Source organism: Giraffa tippelskirchi, chromosome 12, assembly GCF_054371585.1.
Source record: "Giraffa tippelskirchi isolate mGirTip1 chromosome 12, T2T-mGirTip1v1.2.pri, whole genome shotgun sequence".
In the NCBI taxonomy this organism is placed as follows: domain Eukaryota; kingdom Metazoa; phylum Chordata; class Mammalia; order Artiodactyla; family Giraffidae; genus Giraffa; species Giraffa tippelskirchi.
Window position 1 is genome coordinate 36706241 of NC_137286.1, and position 26066 is coordinate 36732306.

Sequence of the window (26066 nt, forward strand, 5' to 3'; positions counted from 1 at the left end):
AAGTGAAAGGAAGGTACAGACACAACTTCAGGCCCACAAAATCCTCCTGCGTAATCCTCCACTCTCTCTGTCTGCAGGCTGCTTATTGACTGCTGACCTCGGAAGCCATGTGTGGAATGATGGAACCACCTTAGGCCTGGGCATCTATACGGCTGTGTAAAGCCGAGTGCCCCCTCCCTCCACACACACATACCCATTCCCCTCAGGAACAGCCATATGAGGCTGTATATGTGCAATAAATAAATCTATGCTATGTAAGACTATGGCAATTTGGGGATTTTCCTAATATAGCAGCTAACTATATCCTAACTGATAGAGACCACCAGAGCCAATTTCTGTTGCCTGCCATCAAAAACTCTGACTGATAAAAAGTATCTGGCCAGGAATTCAGAGAGCCCATTGGATTAGCAAGAGTCATGACCCTAGGCTCTGGAGTCACCCCTGAGCTACACTGCCCCCACCCCAGCAGTTCCTTCGGCCGTCCCTCATGTGTCAAGATCCTTCCCTGCTCCCCAGGACCCTTCCTCAGAGTCCTCTTTGTCAACAGCCATTCAGAGCAGGGCCCAGAGCTGAACACACTGAAAGGTTGGACCTCCCTGCACCTGTGGTTAGCACATCTATGAGGCACTGGGAAGTCCCCAAACGCAGGCCCCAGGACACTGCCTGTGCCCCTCCCTCTGCTCTGACCCCTGTCCAAGCCCTAGCCTCCCAAGGCCTCATGGGTAGAAGGACCCCAGGACACAGTCTCTGCACCACCCGTAAAGGAGGGCTCTGCTCTCCAACGGCTCCCTGTCCATTTTACATATGCTTTGTTTAGTTTGGATCAGCAAAGTGAATGGTCAGATAGACATCTTCTTTGGCCTGGTCCCAGCAGGACACCCAGCTAACCCAGGGACTTCATGGGATACAGGGAAAGCAGATACACCTACTAAGGGCTGGGTACTTTTTTTTTTTTTTTGGCTGTACCGTAGAGCATGGGGAATTTTAGTTCCCCAACCAGGGATCAAACTCATGTCCCATGCAGTGGAAGCATGGTCCTAATCACCGGGCCACCAGGGAAGTCCCTGGGCACTTTTTACTTAACCTTCATACCTGCCTGGGGAGAAGGCAACGGCAACCCACTCCAGTATTCTTGCCTGGAGAATCCCAGGGACGGGGGAGCCTGGTGGGCTGCCATCTATGCGGTCGCACAGAGTCGGACACGACTGAAGCAACTTAGCAGCAGCAGCAGCATACCTGCCTGGAAGAGAGGGCACACTCACTTCATTCACCAGTGAGGAAACTGAGACTCAGAGAGGTTCAGTAGCTTGTACAAACTCACACACAACTAAGACAGGAGCATTGCCAGAACTCTAACCCAGACTAAATGATCCCAAAGCCCACCATGTTCTTTCCAGGCCACCTCACACCTGCTTCTGTGGCCAAGGTCAGATAGCTAGGCTGTAAGTAACATGGCCAAATCTTCACATGACCACTCTAACAAGGGAACAGAAAAACGGCTCCAGCTCTGACCAAATCTTAGATTCTTTTTTCTTTCTTTTTTTTTTTAATGAGGAGTCAGGTTAACCATAGATCAAGCATTTTGCTGAGTTTCTGAAAAAATTGTGTAATTCACATACATTCCTAATTTTGGAATAAGGAACCGAGACCTGAAAAGAGGCCACAGCTTGCAGAGTCACACACCATCTTTGTTCAGGAAGGTAAAATGTAGAACCTGAGCCTCGTAATTCCCAGCCACCAAAATACCCTAATTACTATAGTATGCTCATTAATAATTTAAAAAACAAACTTCTCACTGCAATATAATACATCCATGCTGCTGCTGGTATTTAGTTGCTCAGTCATGTCTGACTCTTTGTGAACCCATGGACTGTAGCCCACCAGGCTCCTCTGTCCATGGGATTTCCCAGGCAAGAATACTGGAGTGGCTTGTCATTTCCTTCTCCAGGGGATCTTCCTGACCCAGAAATTGAACCCCCAACTCCTGCTTGGCAAGCAGATTCTTTACCACTGTGAACACCTGGGAAACCCCATAATATACCCATAGAAAACACAAAAGTCACAAGTGTGCAGTCCAGTGAATTATCACAAAGTGAGCACTTGTGTGTGTGTCTTACCACTGTCTAGAATTGGAACTTTGCCAGCTCTCTAGAAGCACCCCGTATGGTGCCTCTCAATCACTATGCACTCCCACTCCCCCTACCCCCAGGGGAACGAACCACTACTCAGACTTCTAAAACAGATCCGTTTTGCCTCTTTGTAAACCCTGTATCAACAGAGTCAGGTAATAGGTATTCTTCTGTGCCTTGCTTCTTTTGCTCAGTATTACATTGGTGAGAATTATCAGTGTTGCTGGGTTTAACAATAGTTTATTCATTCTCACTGCCATCCAGGGTGTGGTCCATTCTACTATAGCAGCCATGTGTTCTACTATTGATGGACATTTAGGGGGCGCCAGAGGTCATTGCAGTGCTGCCATGAGCATTCTGGTATATGTGTTTTGGTGCATGTATGTTCATAGTTGTGTTAGGTACACCCCTAGGAGTGAAATTGCTAGTGGGCTGGGGGTGGCTTGCTCCTCTTGCCTTCCCCTTGCACACACACCACCACCATCCCCTGCCACACACACACCATAGAGACTCCTACTTGGTGCTTTGAGAAATCCCCTATGGGCTCTGCCCACACACATCCCCTGTTGCCCATGAGACCCTCAGGCTGCACTGTGGAGACTTGGGCAAAAATTTGCTGCAATGCAGCCGTATCTTTTCTACCTCTCACACCTTTGTTTCTAGAATTCTCACACCCCCAAGCCCCTGGTTGGCTCTGGCACATCTGCTGAGAAGTGCTCTCCTCAGAGCTCTTCAGATAACTCCCTTTAAACAAGGCCCTGCAATTGCCAGTCGGGAACCAGTCCTGTCCAGCCTGCCAGCTAGTGATAACTGCAGCTCATCTTACACCAGCCTCTACCCCGATATGGGGGCTGGAGCAACTGTAGCTCCTCCCAGGGCAGGGACACTGCAGAGTACCTCTTGCCATTATCTCCCCACGGCTCATCACGGTACATGGGAGGTGCTCATAAACTTTTGTGAGATTGGATCCAGCTTTCTGAAATGGCAATGGGATGCTGCTGCTGAAAGTCCTGGTAACCTGTGCTGTGCTCGGCCTCCCTCCCTGTGCCTGTTTCCTACAGCTGCTGTAACAAACTGCCACGGATTGAGTGGCTTCAAACAACACGTATATGTTCTCTTCCAGTTCTGGAGGTCAGAAACCTCCAGTTTTGCTGAACTAAATCAAAGTATTGGCAGGACTGCATCCTCCTAGAGGCTCTAGGGGAGGGATCCATTTCTTCGTCTTTTCCAGTTTCTAAAAACCGCCTGCATTGGCTCATGACCCACTCCTCCATCTTCAAAGGCAGCAGCAGCACAGGGTCTTCAAATCTCCGTCTTCTTCCATCATCACATCCCCTCCTCTCACTCTGGCCTTCCTATATCCCTCTTTTTTTTTTTTTGTTGGCAAAGTAATGTCTCTGCTTTTTTTTTTAAAATAAATTTATTTATTTTAGTTGGGGGCTAATTACTTTACAATATTGTAGTAGTTTTTGCCATACATTGACATGAATCAGCCATGGGTTTACATGTGTTCCCCCTCCTGGACCCCCCACCCACCTCCCTCCCCATCCCATCCCTCTGGGTCATCCCATTGCCCCAGCCCTGAGCATTTGTCTCATGCATCGAACATGGAATGGTGTTCTGTTTCACATATGATAATATACATGTTTCAATGCTATTCTCCCAGAACGTCCCACCCTCACCTTCTCCCTCAGAGTCCATAAGACTGTTCTATGCATCTGTGTCTCTTATTCTGTCTCGCATATAGGGTTATCGTTACCATCTTTCAAATTCCATATATATGCATTAGTATACTGTATTGGTGTTTTTCTTTCTGGCTTACCTCACTCTGTATTATGGGCTCCAGTTTCATCCATCTCAATAGAACCGATTCAAATGTATTTTTTTTAATGGCTGAGTAATATTCCATTGTGTATATGTACCACAGCTTCCTTATCCATTCGTCTGCTGATGGACATCTAGGTTGCTTCCATGTCCTGGCTATTGTAAACAGTGCTGCGATGAACATTGGGTTACATGTGTCTCTTTCAATTCTGGTTTCCTCGGTGTGTATGCCCAGCAGTGGGATTGCTGGGTCATATGGTAGTTCTATTCCCAGTTTTTTAAGGAATCTCCACACTGTTCTCCATAGTGGCTGTACTAGTTTGCATTCCCACCAGCAGTGTAAGAGGGTTCCCTTTTCTCCACACCCTCTCCAGCATTTATTGCTTGTAGACTTTTGGATAGCAGCCATTCTGACTGGTGTGAAGTGGTACCTCATTGTGGTTTTGATTTGCATTTCTCTAATAATGAGTGATGTTGAGCATCTTTTCATGTGTTTGTTAGCCATCTGTATGTCTTCTTTGGAGAAATGTCTGTTTAGTTCTTTGGCCCATTTTTTGATTGGGTCGTTTATTTTTCTGGAATTCAGCTGCAGGAGTTGCTTGTATATTTTTGAGATTAATGGTTTGTCTGTTGCTTCGTTTGCTATTATTTTCTCCCATTCTGAAGGCTGTCTTTTCACTTTGCTTATAGTTTCCTTTGTTGTGCAAAAGCTTTTAATTTTAATTAGGTCCCATTTGTTTATTTTTGCTTTTATTTCCAATATTCTGGGAGGTGGGTCATGGAGGATCCTGCTGTGATTTATGTCGGAGTGTTTTGCCTATGTTTTCCTCTAGGAGTTTTATAGTTTCTGGTCTTACGTTTAGATCTTTAATCCACTTTGAGTTTATTTTTGTGTATGGTGTTAGGAAGTGTTCTAGTTTCATTCTTTTACAAGTGGTTGACCAGTTTTCCCAGCACCACTTGTTAAAGAGATTGTCTTTTCTCCATTGTATATTCTTGCCTCCTTTGTCGAAGATAAGGTGTCCATAGGTGCGTGGGTTTATCTCTGGGCTTTCTATTTTGTTCCATTGATCTATATTTCTGTCTTTGTGCCAGTACCATACTGTCTTGATGACTGTGGCTTTGTAGTAGAGCCTGAAGTCAGGCAGGTTGATTCCTCCAGTTCCATTCTTCTTTCTCAAGATTGCTTTGGCTATTCGAGGTTTCTTATATTTCCATACAAATTGTGAAATGATTTGTTCTAGTTCTGTGAAAAATACCATTGGTAGCTTGATAGGGATTGCATTGAATCTATAAATTGCTTTGGGTAGTATACTCATTTTCACTATATTAATTCTTCCAATCAATGAACACGGTATATTTCTCCATCTGTTTGTGTCCTCTTTGATTTCTTTCATCAGTGTTTTATAGTTTTCTAAAATTTAGAGAAGAGCTAACACCTATCCTACTCAAACTCTTCCAGAAAATTGCAGAAGATGGTAAACTTCCAAACTCATTCTATGAGGCCATCACCCTAATTCCAAAACCAGACAAAGATGCCACAAAAAAAGAAAACTACAGGCCAATATCACTGATGAACATAGATGCAAAAATCCTTAATAAAATTCTAGCAAACAGAATCCAACATCATATAAAAAAGATCATACATCATGACCAAGTGGGCTTTATCCCAGGAATGCAAGGTTTCTTTAACATCCGCAGATCAATCAATGTAATACACCACATTAACAAATTGAAAGATAAAAACAATATGATTATCTCAATAGATGCAGAAAAAGCCTTTGACAAAATTCAACATCCATTTATGATAAAAACCCTCCAGAAAGCAGGAATAGAAGGAACATACCTCAACATAATAAAAGCTATATATGACAAACCCACAGCAAACATTATCCTCAATGGTGAAAAATTGAAAGTATTTCCCCTAAAGTCAGGAACAAGGCAAGGATGCCCACTTTCACCACTACTATTCAACATAGTTTTGGAAGTTTTGGCCACAGCAATCAGAGCGGAAAAAGAAATAAAAGGAATACAGATAGGAAAAGAAGAAGTAAAACTCTCACTGTTTGCAGATGACATGATCCTCTACATAGAAAACCCTAAAGATTCTACCAGAAAATTACTAGAGCTAATCAATGAATATAGTAAAGTTGCAGGATATAAAATTAACACACAGAAACCCCTTGCATTCCTATACTCCAATAATGAGAAAACAGAAAGAGAAATGAAGGAAACAATACCATTCACCATTGCAACAAAAAGAATAAAATATTTAGGAATATATCTACCTAAAGAAACAAAAGACTTGTATATCCTATATCCCTCTTATAAGGACCCTTGTGATTAGAGTGGGCTTTCCTGCATAATCCAGGATAAACTTCCTGTCTCAAAACCCTTCACTTACTCACTTCTGCAAAGTGCCTTTTGACATGTAACATATTTGCCGGTTTGGAGTATTAGGACATGGACATCTTCAACAGCCATGATACTGTCAGCAACAAGCCCCACACCCTTAGCCTGCCAGTCAGGACCACAGACCTATGAACTTGCATTTCCTTCTGGTCAGTCCACACCTGCACCCTCCTCTCCTGGCCCGCATGCTCCTCCTTGGTCACTCTACATACTTGGCACTTTTCTACCTCCCACACTTTGGTTCCTAGAATTCTCACACCCCGAAACCCAGTGCCTCTCATCCAGTCTCTCCTTCAAGGCCCCACTGAAAATTCAGCTTCCCAGGAAGCCATGCCTGATCCCTCAGATGAGAGTGGCCTCCTCTCCTGGGTCACACGTGGGCAATGGCTCTGACAGGTGACATTGCTCAGGTTCAAAGCCTGGCTCTGTCATTTGCTGCCTGTGTGACCTTAGGCAAGTTAACGTCTTTGCGTATTAGTGTCTTTATCTATAACATAATAATTTAGAAAAAAATTTAATGAGTAATAGTGGTGCTTTTATAAGATTGTATAAGGGTTAAATGAGACAATGTACATAAGATGCTTCAGCACAGAGCCTGGAATGCAATGAAAACTTGATTTAAAAAATAGTCCTGGGGACTTCCCTGGCCGTCCAGTGGTTAAGACTCTACACTTGCACTGCAGGGGGTGTGGGTTCATTCCCTGGTTGGGGACTGAAGATCCCGCCTGCTGCGCAGTGCAGCCAAAATATAATGAAAATTAATTTAAAAAAAAACTCGCATTATTTAAAAGGGAAAAAGGAAGTCCTATCTCCATTGTTACTGGTGTGCAAGGCTGTAACTCATAAGCAGATCAGTGTTACTCATCCCTGTGCCCTCAAGGGGTCCCCCTGGCACTGTCACAGATGCTGGTTGATCTGCATGAGAGGGATGGAGGGATGGATGCATGGCCACATTTATTTGCCATTATCTAGCTGAGTGTGTGATCAGACCCTTGAAGCCAGCAGGAAAAGTAGGCTCCTATGGCTCCAGGCTGAGCAGAAGTGGCAGTTTAGCTGTCAGTGGCAGACAGGTGTCTCCATGGAACGTATCAAAGAAAGCTGGAGAATGTAGGGGTATCTGGAAAGCTTCCCAGAGAAGGTGAGTGTGGGAAGCTTGGAGTGAGGTGAGGCAAAGGGCTGGCTGGCCTCTTTCTCTGGGCCCTCCCCATCCCTCTGCCATTTTACATCACCTTCCCCAGCCTCCCAGGCCCTGCAGTGCAAATGTTCTTTCAAACGATGGCAAAGCCCAAGAGAAGTCAGCTTATAGGTGCTGAGAGAGTCCCTGGGGTTGAATTGGCTTTTCTGTGACTAGGGGTCCACAGAAGGCTGATCAAGGTTGTTCCCACTCAGCCAGGGTAGGGGGCTGTTTCCTCCAGGCCTTCTTGGTGGCAGGGGGGGAGGGTCAAGGTCTGTCCAGGATCTGTCTCAGAAAGATCCCCATAAAGAAAAGAGCTCCTAAAATTCTACCAGGGCAAGAGTGGTCTATTGGGGTGATCAGATTCCTGTTTGGGAAAAGAAAAAAAAATCATTTTCTAGACACTTCGGCAACATTACAGAAAAGAGGCCCAGTTCACTCGCCTGAAACTGTGCCCTGCACTGTGAGTGCCTCTGGGCTTCCAGAGGACAAGCAGGGAAGTCCCCGTTCCTGGGTTGCTGCTCACCATGCTGTGGCTGCAGAGGCCTCCTCTGGGCTCCCACCACAGCCCAGCTGGCCCTCGGCGCTGGAGACCAAGGCCTGGATTGAAGGTCACACTGCCTGCGCTCTGGCCCCACGTCCAGGAGAGCTAGCTGTGAGGCCTCGGCATGTTCCGCCCCTCAGTGTCCCTCCCTGTAGGATGGGTAATAATGCCTCCTGGCAGGGCTGTCACGAGGCACATGTGAACCTTGGATGAGGATGCCTGGCATGGCTCTGGGCACACACAGCACCAGGGTAACCTGCCTTCTGCCTTTGTTTCAGAAGGCTTGGGCTCCCAGCACCATTAGAAAGCCATCACTCGCCCCTGACTGTGAACTTCTCTGGGCACAGCTCGGGCCCTCTGGACATCAAGGAGCAGGTCCTGGGAGAGAAGAGGGTCACCCTAACCCTGACGGGAGAGAGCCCCAGCCTGGCTCAGCCAAAGACTCTTCACCCCCCACAGCCTGGCCTTGGAGGTTTGTCGTTAAGCAGGACACTGGGTCTGAGCCGGGAGCAGATTCTCCATGCTCGGGTGTTCAGCCCTCCTGGGGAGCAGCGCCGATCTGTCCCAGCCTGCCTGGGCCTGACTCCTGGCTGCCTGGGCCACTCGCCAGGATGCTGAGACCTTGGCTGATTGTCTGTTGTCCCCACTCCTGGCCATCCCCTGGGGAGGTCACAGACACAGCCAGCCCAGGCAGACGCTGGTGAAGCTCCAGGCTCAGAGGAGACCCCACTGCCTGCTCCCAGATGTTGGGGTGTGTCCTAGAGGAGGGTCTTCCCAGGCCAGCTCCCAGGCTCAGAGAGGAGGACCTGTGTGCCCCCCCTCCAGGGCACCCCTGTCCCTATCCAATACCACAGCCCCTCTCCTTATGTCAGCCAGGTTATTTCCCCTCTCTGGACCTCAATTTCATCATCTGTAAAATGGAGGCAGAAGGCTGGAAGACATCGACTCCAGGCCTTTCAGATCTGAAGTTACAGACCTCACCCGAGTGCTCACTGGGTTTCTGAGTAGTTGAACTTTTGGAGCACCCTTGGCTCCTGCCCAAGGGAGGAGCCTCAGAAACAGTTGTATATATATTATAGTCACTGTCAGGTGAGGAAACAGAGGTTCTGAGACGTGTCGGCCATGTCCAGGGTCACACAGGCTGAAACCAAGTCATGCTGGCTCTCAGCCCCTTGCCCATTGTGGCCCACTCTCCCACCCTCAGGGCACCAGCCCAGGGGGGTGCAGCACAGGCAGCAACAAGCACCCTCAGCCCTGAGGTTGTAACTGATGAGAGACCCTGAAGAAAGTTGTCCAAACCTCTGTTTTTCTCACAATGGCTTGCCTCTGTCCCAATTTACAGAGTTTCCCCAGGCTTTAGGGTAACAAAAATAATAAACATTTGCTCTTACTGAAAGCTTCCACTTTGTTCTAGGTGCTTTCTGTGTATTAACTCAGTATGACCCTAAGAGTTAGGAATTATTGTGACTCTATTTTACAGATAAGAACACTGAAGCATGGGCTTCTCAGGTGGCACTAGTGGTAAAGAGCCTGCCTGCCAATGCTAGGAAACATAAGATACCTGAATTCGATCCTTGGGTATGGAAGGTCCCATGGAGGAGGGCATGGCAATCCACTCCAGTATTCTTGCCTGGAGAATTCCATGGACAGAGAAGCCTGGAGGGTTATGCAGGCTTAGAAGGTTACAAAGAGTCAGACACAACTGAAGTGACTTAGCATGCGTGCACATTGAAGCCCAGAGAGGTTAAGTAATGTGCCTAAGTCACACAGCTTGTAAGCAGCTGGCTCATCCCCAGTTTCCTTAGAGAACAGAGCCCAAGGCAAAGCTTACACTCTAAGGCTTTGCTAGGAGTGCATCCTAGGGTACAAAAGTAAGGAGAGGGGAAAGAAGGAAGGAAGAAAAGGGAGGAAAGCAAATACAAGATAGTAAGAGCATTTCTGAGCTGGCCACCATCCCACAGGAAAACACAGCTCTTTGCTACATCATGCAGGACATCGGGACAGGCCCTGGGCTCTGCTCCTGGGAACATTTCATTGAGGAGAGGAAGGGAAGGGACTCACTGCAAACTTTCTCCTGTGTGTCCACAAGAAGGAGCCCATGCAGAGTGAGGAGTGTGGGGACCAGGAAGGAGGAAGGACAGGAGAGGTGAGAGCCAGCCATCCATGTGGCAGACCGGGTCCGGGTCCCAGCCGGCACCCTGTGTCCTCCCGTGTTTAGTTGTTAACCTTGTCTTGGATTGTGTGGGTCATTTGGCTGTTCTTTTTGCTTAAGCTGGTTTCAGTTAGGGTTTCTGCTCCCTGGCAACCAAGAGTTCTCATTTTACAGAGGAGCAGACTGAGACTCTGAGCAGTAAGGTGACTCAGCCTGGGTCACATAGCTAATCCAGAAACCGGTGTGCTCAACCTCAGCCTGTCCCACCCAGACCCTGAGCGTGCAGGTCACGCGGCCCGCCAGCCAGGCCTCTCCAGGTGAGGGAAGATCAGGGTAAGGGGAGAAGGTGTGTCCTCTGCAGACATGGGGCAGGCGTCTGGGTCTGCTCCCTTCCTTCCTCCCTGCCCTAACTTCTCCCACCAAAGGACTCGGTCCTAGGTGGCCCCGTCACCCCTTCCAGTCTTCCCCCACTTGTTATCTATAGTGTCGTCTGTGCTCCCATGTTCCCCTGCCCCTGCTCTCAGGAAAGTTCTACCCTGGTGGCCTGAGTCTTTGAGAAGCTGAGGCCCTGGAGAGGAGATTGAGCCTCAGAAATCCCTGTCTTCTATCTGCAGCTGGAGAAAACTCAGCTCTGATCCCAGGACCGAACTCTGCACTCCTCACCAACCCCTACCCTCCCACCCCCCGCCCATTCATCATACAGGGACCCACCCGAGAGGACATGGCTGCAGCCCAGGGCCACAGCACCCTCCGGTGTACAGGGGTCTCACAGCTGAGGCCTTGGCACCCGATGTCCAGGGCACACTGCGGTGGCTGACACAGGTATCCCGTGGAGGGTGGAGGAAGACAGTTTCTGTGGTGATGGCAAGATCCATGGATCATGAGAAAAGAGAAGGTGAGAGGCACTGTGGCCAGCAGGGGTCAGCAGAGGCCCAAAGTTCTCCTGCCCTTCCAAGCCCTGGGCCCGTGTAGCCTCAAGCCAGAGCCCCAGGATTCAGAATTTCAAAAAAAAAAATAAATTACATATGTAACACATATACATGGTAACAAAAAAGTAGCCCAGAGGAACTGATACAGAAAATATACAGCGATGTTCCCCCTGCCCAAGCCCAGAGGCTTGGTGGCGTGAGGGTGGGGGGTGTTTGTTTTGTATTGTATTTATTCATTTATTTTTATTGAAGTATGTTGATTTACCATAGTGATACTGATAGTGATACTGTATGATACCTCTCATATATGGAATCTAAAAAGTAATACAAATGAATGTATACACAAAACAGTAACAAATTCACAAACAAATTTATGGTTGCCAAAGGAGATTGGGAGTGAGGAGAGACAAATTAGAGGCATGGGATTAGCAGATAGAAACCATTTGGGTTTTTTTTTTAAAACTGTTTTTATTCTTTTTTTTTTTAGCTGTTTTTTAAACTTTTTTAAGCTTTTTAAAAAGTTGAATTATTGTTGATTTACAATGTTGTGTTAGTTCTTTGAGGTACACAGCATAATGATTCAGATATATAAATATTCTTTTTCAGATTCTTTTCCATTACATGTTATTACAAGTTATTAAATATAGATATAAATACAAAATATAAATATCCCTGTACTACACAGTAAATCCTTGTTGCTTATCTATAAAGATTTCTAGGTTTAGGGCTTCCTGGTGGCTCAGATGGTAAAGAATCAGCCTGAAATGCAGAAGACCTGAGTTTGATCCCTGGGTTGGAAAGATTCCCTGGAGAAGGGAATGGCAGCCCACTCCAGTATTCTTGCCTGGAGAATTACATGGACAGAGGAACCTGGCAGACTACAGTCCATGTTGTTGTAAAAAATCAGACACGACTGAACGACACTCACTCACTCATTTTTATGTTTATCTATAACCTGTCTCTTGAGAGGGCTCTACTGGTTTCAAGCATGTGCTTATCTCTCTAGCGTTTGATTTGTCACTGCAAAGGACACCTGTGAACAATGATTGCACGCATATACTTAGCTTCCCTTCACACTTCCTTCCAGTGCTTGATCACTTACTCCAGTTTTTGGTTCTACTATTCATTTCTGTAGCTCTAAACAGCATCTTATCTCTCTATCTCTTGTTCCATCCACTTGCCACGGTATCTCAAAACCCTCAGTGTAAGATAAAAGTCTGAGGGAACCCTCCTCCCATCTATCCTGTGACTTCTGTCAGCTGGCCCTGACTCTAACTTTATTCAGATGAATAACATTTACATTCTTTAGCGAAAACAAAATTGAAATTTCCCAGCTTTTTCTATAGCAGTTTCCAAAAGTAGCCTATGATCAAATATTAATTATAGGTGGTACATGGACAAATACTTTACAAAATGGTTTTGTATTTATTTTAATATGCATTATGTATGCATGTATATAATGAGTCCTTCAGTATGTGTTTTCACAAATCTAATTGCTTAGGATGAAGCTAGAATCAGTTCCAAAATGTTAAAACTGAGCTGCTGCTGGTGCTAAGTCCCTTCAGTCGTGTCCGATTCTGTGCGACCCCATAGATGGCAGCCCAGCAGGCTCCTCCGTCCCTGGGATTCTCCAGGCAAGAATACTGGAGTGGGTTCCCATTTCCTTCTCCAAAACTGAGCTAAGGTGAAGAAAAATATTAAATGGTGGTAAATACCATGGAAAACTGGTCTTGATTCTCAAATTCAAAAACTATTAATAGCACGCATAGCAATTGCTTTTCCATGACAGTACTTCTCCTCCTCTGCTGAGCCCAGCAGCGAACTGCAATGATGTTTCCTTCTGTAATCTGGTGTCCCAGAGCTTAGGTTGCTCAAGAAGCAACATGCCAGCACTGAGAACATTGTATGATCAGGTCATTCAAGACGGCTGTTCTCTTGCTGTCTGTACATTCCCTGCTAGACTCGTCCCTGCTTCATTCACATGACTATCCAGTCTTCTTAATTATAGGTCTTACTTAGTCCCTGGTAACTGATAAGCCTAGCTGATGTCTGGTCCCCCTATAAATGGTAGCCTTTTCTCCCCAGTGTAACAAAGATGGCCACCACTTCCTGCTTGTCAGATGCCGCCCACAGAGTGAAGTTGTCCCAGGACCCTTTGAGACATAAGATCTAATAGACCATCGATGTCTCTGCCACAATCTTAAGGCTCTTTCTTCAGTCTCAAGGCTAGACAGCTACGAGTCTTGAATACCCGCAGGATGCAGCCCAACCCAAGTATCAACCAAGTGTTCCACTTTCATTGTTGCACCACCATTTATTTCTGCAAGTTGTTTCTCTTGGTGTCCCTAATCACCCTTCTTTTTTTTTGTCTCAATCGAACAGCACATCTTCAGGTTTAATCATTGTCTCAGTCATCCCACTGGTTACATGGAGGGCCCCTTTTGGCCTGGAGGTACCCAAGAACTGTTGATTATGTTGCAGTGGTTAGAGTCCATATCTACACTCACAGGTCAGAAGTCGTTCGCTTGATCTGCCACCCCCAAGCCTCCTCCGGCTTGTGGAAACCTGTGCCCCAACTGGCCTGTGCAGGCATGTGTGCTTCAGGATGCTAGTGAAAGAACACTTGCGGAAGTCCTACCTCAAGGTCTTGGAGGGCCTCCTAGGGAGGCAGAGGTTAGATGCAGCACTCCATGGAGATAAGGACACCAATAGTGGAGGCATCAGGGAACTTTAAATTTTCTTATATATACAAAATCTTACTTTTTCTTTTCTTTTTTCTTTTTTTTTTTGTAGTTGTTGTGTTTTGCTTTGTTGTTTCATTTTTTTCTAATATATTTTTATTTTTCTAATTTTATTTTATCTTTTATTCTGTTACTCTACCCTTTTCTGTTTGTTGTCTGTTTTTGTTTTTTATTATCTGTTCATTTGATATTTTGTGTTGTTTAATCTTGCTTTTATTTATTTTATCTTTTACTTTTGTTTTTGTCATTTTTATGTGTTTGTCTTTTGTCCTCTTAGCTTTTCTTTCAGTTTTTTAAATTTTGTTTTCTGTTTAGGTTAGTTACTGGTTTTGATTTGGGCGCTCTTGTTTCTTTGGGTTACTTGTTTTTGCTTTCCTTTTTTTTTTTTTTGCTTGTTGGTTTGTTTTTTGGTTGCTTTGCTTGGATTTGTTTTTGCTGTTTGTCTAGGATTGTATTTGTCTGTTTGCTTTTTTGTTTGTGTGTTTGTTTTTATTTTTTGTTCTGTTTTATTTTTATCATTTGTTTTGGGCTTTGTTTGTTTTGGGAGATTTAGTTTTTGTTGTTTGTTTTTTGCCACATTGCAAAAACCCATGACTTGGAGGGTCTTGGTTCCCAGGCCAGGGGTCAGGCCTAAGCCCCCATGATAGTGCCAAGTCCAAGCCACTGGACCATGAGAGAACTTCAGATCCCAGGGAATAGTAATCAGTGTGAGCTCTCCTGAAAGTCCTCATCTCAGCACCAAGACCAGGTTCCACACAACTGCCTGCAAGATCCAGTGCTGGATACCTCAGACCTAGCAATCAGCAAGACAGGAACACAGCCCCATCCATCAACAAAAAAATGAAACAACAGAAAAATATGTCACAGATGAAGAAGTTAAGTAAAAACTTACTAGGCCAAGTAAATGAAGAGGAAATAAGCAACCTACCTGAAAAAGAATTCAGAGTAATAATAGTAAAGATGATCCAAAATCTTGGAAATAGAATGAAGAGTATGGGCTGAGAAAATAGAAGAAATATTTTAACAGGGACCTAGAAGAAGTAAAGAACAAACAACTAGTGATGAACAACACCATAACTAAAATTTTAAAAATATACTAGAAGGAGTCAACAGCAGAGAAACTGAGGCAGAATGGATAAGAGAGCTGAAAGATCAAATGGCAGAAGTAACTGTTGCAGAGCAGCATAAAGGAAAAAGAATGAAAAAAAAATGAAGACAGTCTCAGAAACCTACGAGACAACATAAAATGTACCAACATTCAAATTATAGGGGTCCTAGAAGAAGATGAGAACGAGCAAGAATCTGAGAAAATATTTGAAGAGATGATAGTTGAAAACTTCCCAAACACGGGAAAGGAGACAGCCACCCAAGTCGACGGAGTGCAGAGTCTCATATAGAACAAACCCGAGAAGAGACACACCAGGCATATGCTAAGGAAATCAATAAAAAATAAATGCAAAGAAAACATATTAAAAGAAGAAAGGGAAAGCAATAACTAACATACAAGGGAATCCCCCTAAGGTTATGAGCTGACTTTTCAGCAGAAACTCTGCAGTCCAGAAGGGAGTGGCAGGATATATTTAATGTGATAAAAGGGAAATCCTAAAACCAAGATTACTCTACCCAGCAAGGATTTCATTCAGATTCAATGGAAAAATTAAAAGCTTCATAGACAAGCAAAATTTAACAGAATTCAGCAACACAAATCCAGCTTTATAATAAATGCTAAAGGAATTTCTCTAGGCAGGAAACACAAGAGAAGAAAAAAGACCTACAAAAACAAACCCAAAACAATCAGGAAAATGGTAACAGGGACATCAGTTCGGTTCAGTTCCGTCGCTCAGTCGTGTCTGACTTTTTGTAACCCCATGGACTGTAGCACACCAGGCCTCCCTGTCCATCACCAAATACTAGAGTTTACCCAAACTCACATCCCTTGAGTCGGTAATGCCATCCAACCAACTCATCCTCTGTTGTCCCCTTCTCCTCCCACCTTCAATCTTTTCCAGCATCAGGGTCTTTTCCAATGAGTCAGCTCTTTGCATCAGGTGGCCAAAATATTGGAGTTTCAGCTTCAATATCAGTCCTTCCAATGAACACTCAGAACTGATCTCCCTTAGGATGGACTGGTTGGATCGCCTTGCAGTCCAAGGGACTCTCAGGAGTCTTCTCCAACACCACAGTTCAAAAGCATCACTTCTTCAGCACTCAGCTTTCTTTATAGTCCAACTCTCACATCCATACATGACTACTGGAAAAACCATAGCCTTGACTAGATGGACCTTTGTTGGCAAAGCAATGTTTCTGCTTTTTAATATGCTGTCTAGTTTGGTTGTAACTTTCCTTTCAAGGAGTAAGCATCTTTTAAGTTCATGGCTGCAGTCACCATCTTCATTGATTTTGGATCTCCCCAAAATAAAGCCAGCCACTATTTCCACTGTCTCCCCATCTATTTGCCATGAAGTGATGGGACCAGATGCCATGATCTTAGTTTTCTGAACGTTGAGCTTTAAGCCAACTTTTTCACTCTCCTCTTTCACTTTCATCAAGAAGCTCTTTAGTTCTTAATTTTCTGCCATAAGAGTGGTGTCATCTGCATATCTGAGGTTATTGATATTTCTCCTGGCAATCTTGATTCCAGCTTGTGTTTCTTCCAGCCCAGCATTTCTCATGATGTACTCTGCATATGTTAAATAAGCAGGGTGACAATATACAACCTTGACATACTCCTTTTCCTATTTGGAACCAGTCTGTTGTTCCATGTCCAGTTCTAACTCTTGCTTCCTGACCTGCATACAGGTTTCTCAAGAGACAGGTCAGGTGGTCTAGTATTCCCATCTTTTTCAGAATTTTCCACAGTTTATTGTGATCCACACAGTCAAAGGCTTTGGCATAGTCAATAAAGCAGAAATAGATGTTTTTCTGGAATTCTCTTGCTTTTTCGATGATCCAGCAGATGTTGGCAATTTGATCTCTGGTTCCTCTGCCTTTTCTAAAACCAGCTTGAACATCTGGTAGTTCATGGTTCACGTATTGTTGAAGCCTGACTTGGAGAATTTGGAGAATGTTGAGCATTATTTTACTAGCATATGAGATGAGTGCAATTGTGCAGCAGTTTGAGCATTCTTTGGCATTGCCTTCTTAGGGATTGGAATGAAAACTGACCTTTTCCAGTCCTGTGGCCATTGCTGAGTTTTCCAAATTTGCTGGTATATTGAGTGCAGCACTTTCACAGCATCATATTTTAGGATTTGAAATAGCTCAACTGGAATTCCATCACCTCCACTAGCTTTGTTCATAGTGATGCTTCCTAAGGCCCACTTGACTTCACATTCCAGGATTCTTCATATCCAGCGTGGCACTGGTGCGGAGAGTGGCAGTTGAGCAGCGCTGAAGTGGCTAAGAGGAGATACTCCACGTCCGAGGTCAGAGAAACCCCAGTAAAACAGTAGGCACTGGAGTGGCTGTGAGGAGATACCCCACATTCAAAGGCAAAGGAGAAGCCCCAGCAAGATGGTAGGAGGGGAGAATTTGCATTTAGAATCAAACCCCCTTCCCACCAGAGATGCTAAGAGGCCTCAAACAAACCTTGTGCACACCAGGACCCAGGGACCCCACAGAGACTGAGACAGAATAGTGTTTGAACGTCTCTTGTGGAGGTACGGGTCAGCAGTGGACTGCCACAGGGACAGGGGCTCTGGGTGCAGTAGACTTGGGTATAGCATAAGCCCTCTTGGAGGAGGTCACCATTAACCCCACCATAGAGCTGCCAGAACTTATACAGGACTGGGAAATAGACTCTTGGAGGGCACAAACAGAAACTGGTGCACCAGGACCGAGGAGAGAGGAGCAGTGACCCCACAAGAAACTGACCCAGACTTGCCTGTGAGTCTCCAGGAGTCTCCAGCAGAGGTATGGGTTGGCAGTGGCCTGCTGTAGGGTTGGGGGCACTGAGTGTAGCAGTGCATGCATGGGACCTTTTGAAGGAGGTCACCATTATCTTAATTACCTCCACCATAGTTTGGACCCAGGTAAATAGCAGGGAGGGAACACAGCCCCACCCATCAACAGAAAATTGGATTAAAGATTTACTGAGCATGGCCCCGCCCATCAGAACAAGACCCAGTTTCCCCCTCAGTCAGTCTCTCCCACCAGGAAGCTTCCATAAGCCTCTTATCCTTCTCCATCAGAGGGCAGACAGACTGAAAACCACAATCACAGAAAAATAACCAATCTCATCACATGGACCACAGCCTTGTCTAACTCAATGAAACTATGAGCCATGCCATGTAGGGCCACCCAAGACGGACAGGTCATGGTGAAGAGTTCTGACAAAACATGGTCCACTGGAGAAGGGAATGGCAAACCACTTCAGTATTCTTGCCTTGAGAACCCCATGAACAGTATGAAAAGGCAAAAAGATAGGATACTGAAAGATGAACTCCCCAGGTCGGCAGGTGCCCAATATGCTACTGGAGATCAGTGGAGAAATAACTCTAGAAAGAATGAAGAAGCAGAGCCAAAGCAAAAACAACACCCATTTGTGGATGTCACTGGTGATGGAGGTAAAGTCCGATGCTGTAAAGAGCAACATTGCATAGGAACCTGGAATGTTAGGTCCATGAATCAAAGCAAATTGGAAGTGGTCAAACAGGAGATGTCAAGAGTGAACGTCAACATTTTGGAAATCAGCGAAAAAAATGGACTGGAATCAGTGAATTTAACTCAGATGACCATTATATCTACTACCGTGGGCAAGAATCCCTTAGAAGAAATGGAGTAGCCATCATAGTTAACAAAAGAGTCCAAAATGCAGTACTTGGATGCAGTCTCAAAAATAACAGAATGATCTCTGTTCGTTTCCAAGGCAAACCATTCAATATCACGGTAATCCAAGTCTATGCCCCGACCATTAATGCTGAAGAAGCTGAAGTTGAATGGTTCTACGAAGACCTACAAGTCCTTTTAGAACTAATACCCAAAAAAGATGTCCTTTTCTTTATAGGGGACTGGAATGCAAAAGTCGGAAGTCAAGAAATACCTGGAGTAACAGGCAAATTTGGCCTTGAAGTACAGAATGAAGCAGGGCAAAGGCTAACAGGGTTTTTCCAAGAGAATGCACTGGTCATAGCAAACACCCTCTTCCAACAACCCAAGAGAAGGTTCTACACATGCACATCACCAGATGGTCAACACCGAAACCAGCTTGATTATATTCTTTGGAGCCAAAGATGGAGAAGCTCTATACAGTCAGAAAAAACAAAACCAGGAGTTGACTGTGGCTCAGATCATGAACTCCTTATTGCTAAATTCAGACTTAAATAGAAGAAAGTAAGGAAAACCACTAGACCATTCAGGTATGACCTAGATCAAATCCTTGACGATTATACAGTGAAAGTGAGAAATAGATTTAAGGGACTAAATCTGATCGACAGAGTGCCTGATGAACTATGGACAGAGGTTCGTGACATTGTACAGGAGGCAGTGATCAAGACCATCCCCAAGAAAAAGAAATGCAAAAAGGCAAAATGGCTGTCTGAGGAGGCCTTACAAATAGCTGTGAACAGAAGAAAAGCGAAAAGCAAAGGAGAAGGAAAGATCTACCCATTTGAATGCAGAGTTCCAAAGAATAGCAAGGAGAGATAAGAAAGCCTTCCTCAGTGATCAGTGCAAAGAAATAGAGGAAAACAATAGAATGGGAAAGAGTAGAGATCTCTTCAAGAAAATTAGAGATACCAAGGGAACATTTCATGCAAAGATAGGCTCAATAAAGGACAGAAATGGTACGGACATAACAGAAGCAGAAGATATTAAGAAGAGGTGGCAAGAATTCACAGAAGAACTGTACAAAAAAGATCTTCACGATCCACATAATCACAATGGTGTGATCACTCACCTACAGCCAACAGGGACATACATATCAATAATTACCTTGAATGTAAATGGGTTAAATGCTCCAACCAAAAGACACAGATTGGCTGAATGGATACAAAAATAAGACCATATATATGTTGTCTGTAAGAGATCCACTTCAGACCTAGGGACACACACAGACTGAAAGTGAGGGGATGGAAAAAGATATTCCATGCAAATGAAGATCAAAAGGAAGCTGGAATAGCAATGCTCATATCAGACAACATAGACTTTAAAATAAATTCTGTTAGAAGAGACAAGGAAAGATACTATATAATGATCAAGGAATCATTCCAAGAAGAAGATATAACAATTGTAAATATTTATTCACCCAACATAGGAGCATCTCAACCCATAAGGCAAATGTTAATGACCATTAAAGGGGAAATTGACAGTAACACAATAATAGTGGGGAAGTTTAACACCCCACTCATACCAACAGGGAGATCATCCAGTCAGAAAAGTAATAAGGAAACACAAGCTTTAAATGATACACTAGACCAGATAGACTTAATGGATATTTATAGGAAATTCCATCCAAAAGCAGCAGAACACACTTTCTTCTCAAGTGTACATGGAACATTCTCCAGGATAGATCACATCTTAGGTCACAAATCAAGCCTCAGTAAATTTAAGAGAACTGACATTGTATCAAGCATCTTTTTTTACCACAATGCTATGGGGTTAGAAATCAATTATAGGAAGAAAACTGTAAAAAAACCACAAACACATAGAGGCTAAACAATATGCTACTAAATAATTAAGAGATCACTAAAGAAACTGAAGAGGAAATAATACATCAAAACAAATGACAATGAAAGCAGGGTGACCCCAAACTTATGGGGTGCAGCAAAAGCATTCTAAGAAGTAAGTTTATACCAATACAACTCTACCTAAAATAAAACTAGAAAAATCTCAAATAAACAACCTAACCTTACACCTAAGTAAGAACAAACAAAACTCAAAGTTAGTGGAAGGAAAGAAATCACAAAAAATAAGAGCAGAAGTAAATGAAAGAGAAACAAAGAAAACAACAGCAAAGATTAATAAAACTAAAAGCTGGTTCTTTGAGAAGATAAACAAAATTGATAAAATTTTAGCTAGACTAATCAAGAAAAAAAGGAGAGGATGCAAATCAATAAAATTAGAAATAAAGAAGGAGAAATTACAACTGGCACTGCAGAAATACAAAGGATCTTAAGAGATTACTGCAAGCAACTGTATGCCAAGAAAATAGGCAACCTGGAATAAATGGACAAGTTCTTAGAAAAGTACAACCTTCCAAGACTGAAAAAGGGAGAAATAGATAATATGAACAGACCAAACACAAGTAATGTAGTTGAAACTGTGATTAAAAAGTCTTCCAACAAACAGAAGTCCAAGACCAGATGGCTTCACAGATGAATTCTATCAAACATTTAGAGAAGAACTAACATCCATCCTTCTCAAACTCTTGCAAAAATTGTGAAGGAAGGAACATTCCCAAGCTCATTCTACAAGGCCACCATCACCCTAATACCAAAACCAGACAAAGATATCACAAAAAAGAGAAAATTATAGACCAATATTACTGATGAACATTGACACAAAATACTAACAAACAGAATCCAACAACATATGAAAATGATCATACACCATGATCAAATGGGATTTATCCCAGAGATACAAGGATTCTTTAATATGTGCAAATCAATCAATGTGGTACACCATATTAACAAATTGGAGAATAAAAGCTATCTCAATAGATGCAGAAAAAACTTTTGACAAAATTCTACAACGATTGATGAAAAAAAAAAAACTCTAGAAAGTGGGCATAGAGAGAACCCACCACAGCATAATAAAAGCTGTATATGACATCCATAGCAAGCATTATTCTCAATGGTAAAAAAATGAAAGCATTTCTTCTAAGATCAGTAACAAAAGAAGAAAGTCCACTGTCACTACTATTATTCAACATTGGCATTCCTGGCCATGGCAATCAGAAAAGAAAAGGGAATAAAAGGAATCCAAATTGGAAAAGAAGTAAAACTGTCATTGTTTACACATGACGTGATACTGTATACAAGAAATCCTTAAAATGCCACCAGAAAGCTACCAATACTAATCAATAAATTTGGTAAGGTCGCAGAATACAAAATTAATACAAATAAATCTCTTGCATTCTTATACACCAACAACAAAAGATCAGAAAGAGAAATTAAGAAGACAATTCCATTTATCACTGCAACAAAAAGAATAAATACCCAGGAGTAAATTTACCTAAGAAGGCAAAAGACCTGTACTCAGAAAACCATAAGATGCATATGAAAGAAATCAAAGACAACACAGATGGAGAGATATTCCATGTTCTTGGATTAGAAGAATCAATATTGCTTCCCAAAGCAATCTACAGATTTAATTCAATTCCTATCAAATCACCAATGGCATCCTTCATAGAATTAGGATAAAGAACTTTACAGTATGTGTGGAAACCCAAAAGACCTCGAACAGTCAAAGCAATTTTGAGAAAGAAAAACAGAACTGGAGGAATTTGGCTCCCAAACTTCAAACTATACTATAAAGTTACAGTAATCAAGACAGTATGTTACTGGCACAAAAACAGGCATATGGATCAATGGACTAGAACAGAAAGCCCAAAGATAAACCCATGCATCTACCATCACCTAATCTATGATAAAGAGGCAGGAATATACAATGGAGAAAAGACAATCTTCAGTAAATGGTCCTGGGAAAACTGGAGAATTACAGGTAAAAGAACAGTATTAGAGGGACTTCCTTGGTGGTCCAGTGGTTAAGACTCCGAACTGCCAGAGCAGGGAGCCTGGGTTAGATTCCCTGGTCAAGAAACTAGATCCTGCATGCTGTAACCAAGACCTAGATGAATAAAAAAAGAAGAAGAATGAAATTAGAACACTCCCTAACACCAACACCATACACAAAATAAACTCAAAATGGATTAAAGAACTAAATTTAGGCTGGACACTATAAAACTCTCGAAAAGTGAAAGTGAAAGTCACTCAGTTGTGTCTGACTATTTGTGACCCCATGGACTATACATTCCGTGGAATTCTCCAGGCCAGAATACTGGAGTGGGTAGCTGTTCCTTTCTCCAGGGGATCTTTCCAACCCAGCTATTGAACCCAGGTCTCCTGCATTGCAGGCAGATTCTTTGCCAGCTGAGCCAACAGGAAAGCCCTTAAAGGAAAACATAGGCAGAATGCTCTTTGACATAAATTGCAGCAAGATCTTTTTTGGCCCACTGATAGAATAGTGAAAATAAAAACAAAAATAAATAAATGGGGCCTAATTAAACTTACAAACTTTTGCATAGCAAAGGAAACCATAAGCAAGACAAAAAGACAACCTTCAGAATGGGAGAAAATATTTGCAAATGAGGCAATTGACAAGGGATTAATCTCCAAAATATACAAACAGTCCATGCAGCTCAATATTGAAAAAACAAACAACACAATAAAAAAACAATGGGCAGAAGACCTAAAAAGATAAATATCTTTTTAATATCTTTAATACCTTTAAATTTCTATCTATTAAATTTTTAAATTTAATATCTTTAAATATCCAAAGAGGACAAACAGATGGCCAAGTATCACGTGAAAAGATACACAACAACGTCACTCATTATTAGGGAAACGCAAATAAAAAAACTACAATGAGATATCACCTCACACTGGTCAGGATGACCATCACTAACAAAATCTACAAAGAATAAATGCTGAAGTGGGTGTGGGAATGTAAATTGATATAGCCACTATGGAGAACAGTATGAAGGTTCCTTAAAAAACGAAAAACAGGACTACCGTATGACCCAGCAATCCCACTCCTGGGAATATACCCAGAGAAAACCATAATTCCAAAAGATACATGTACCCCAATGTTTATTAGCAGCACTATTTACAATAGCCAGGAAGCAACCTAAATGTCCATCAACAGAGGAATGGATAAAGAAGATACAGGACGTATGTATATACAATGGATTATTACTCAGCCATAAGGAATGAAATTGAGCCATTTGCAGAGACATGAATAGACCTAGAGACTGTCACACAGAGAGAAGTCAGAAAAACAAAAAACAGGTACCATTTACTAATGCATATATGTGGAATCTAAAAAATGGTACAGATGAACCTATTTGCAAAGTAGAAATAGACATACAGACATAGAGAACAAATGTATGGACACTAAGCAGGGAAAGGGGGAGTGGGATGTATTGGGAGATTGGGATAAACATATATGGGTTTCCCTGGGTAGCTCAGCTGGTAAAGAATCCGCTTGCAATGCAGGAGATCCCAGTTCTATTCCAGGGTCAGGAAGTTCCCCTGGAGAAGGGATAGGCTACCCACTCCAGTATTCTTGGGGTTTCCCTGGTGGCTCAGACAGTAAAGAATCCTCCTGCATTGCGGGAGACCTGAGTTCAACCCCCTGGGTTGGGAAGATCCCCTGGAGGAGGGCATGGCAACCCACTCCAGTATGCCTGGAGAATCTCCATGGACAGAGGAGCCTGGCGGGCTACAGTCCATGGGGTCACAAAGAGTCAGACATGACTGAGTGACTAAGCACAGCTTCAACACAGCACGTATAAAACATAACATACTGTATGTATGAGACTGCACGTTCTCATTAGTTATGAGAACACAAGGACTCCCCTATAGTTAAAACAGTAATCAGTCTGTGATGCAGGAGACCAGGGTTCGATCCCTGGGTCAGGAACATCCTCTGGAGAAGGGAATGGCAATCCACTCCAGTATTCTTGCCTGGAGAATTCCATGGACAGAGAAGCCTGGTGGGGTACAGTTCATGGGGTCGCAAACAGTCGGACACGACTGAGCGACTAACACACAATGAAAACATACCGCATAGCACAGGGAACTCCACTCAGTGCTCTGTGGTGACCTAAATGGGAAGGAAATCCAAAAAAGAGAATATATATATATATACACACACACAAACATAAGGCTTCCCTGGTGGCTCAGACAGTAAAAAATTTGCTTGTAATGCAGGACACCTGGATTCAATCCCTGGGTTGGGAGGATGCCCTGGAGAAGTGAATGGCTACCCTCTCCAGTATTCTTGCCTGGAGAATCCCATGGACAGAGGACCCTGGCGGGCTACAGTCCATGGGGTTGCAAAGAGTCAGACATGACTGAGTGACTAACACTTTTCACTTTCATATATACATATAGTTGATTCACTTTTCTGTACAGCAGAAACTAACACAACATTGCAAAGCAACTATACTCCAATCAAACTTTTTTTGAAAAGTCATTCACTTGACCAATATTTATTTAGCACTTACTCTCTACCAGGCACTGTTTTCTTTTTTTGAAGTGGAAAGGTTACATTTTGTTTTCTAAAATGACCCCATAGGCCTTCTTTTTAGGAACCCAGTTTTAAGCAGTTGTATAATTATTTTTTTCAGTTAATTTTTATTGGAGTATAGCTAATTTACAATGCCCTCTTAGCTTCTGTGCATAGCAAAATGGATCAGTGTACATTTATCCACTCATTTTTAGATTCTATTCCCATATAAGCGATTACAGAGTATTGGGTAGAGTTCCCCATGCTATGCAGGAGGTTCTTATTAGTTGTCCATTTTATAGATAGTAATACTGGGCATTGTTTTTGAGAAAGGAACTAAAGAGACAGAATTGCTGCCTTGTAGGAGCTTGCATCCTAGTGGACAGATAGATGTTGACGTACAGAGTATCCTGAAATGAGGTGATGATGAAGGCATGGAGAAAAAACAAACAGAAAGAGAGTGGGGGTGGTGGGTGGGGGTATGGATTTAGCTGCAGTGGCTGGGGAAGGCCTCACTGAGAAGGTGATTATCTGAGTGAATGCTGAAGGGATGAAGAGGGAGTTAGACAATACGTGGGGACAGTGTCTCCCAGGCTGAGGGAACAAGCTGTCCAAAATCTGTGGGCAGGAGGTAGAGCATGGAGGCCAGTGAGCAGGGGAGGGAAGCGAGGCAGGCAGGAGGTGCGGTAGGAGGTGAGCTCAGAGAGGGGGTCAGGGCCAGATAAGCGAGCCCCGTGGCCCAGCGTGAGGACTTTGGCTTCTGTTCTGATAAGAGAAGCCTGAGACAGTTCTGGCAGAGTGCAGTATGCTTTCAGACTTCAGTCAGAACAAGGCCTTTGAGGCCTCAGCCCTGGTAGGGGTGGGGGAGGTGTGTGATCTGAGACCCCCCTCTCAGGGAGGCTCACGGGGGCCCAGGACCCAAAAGCTAGTCA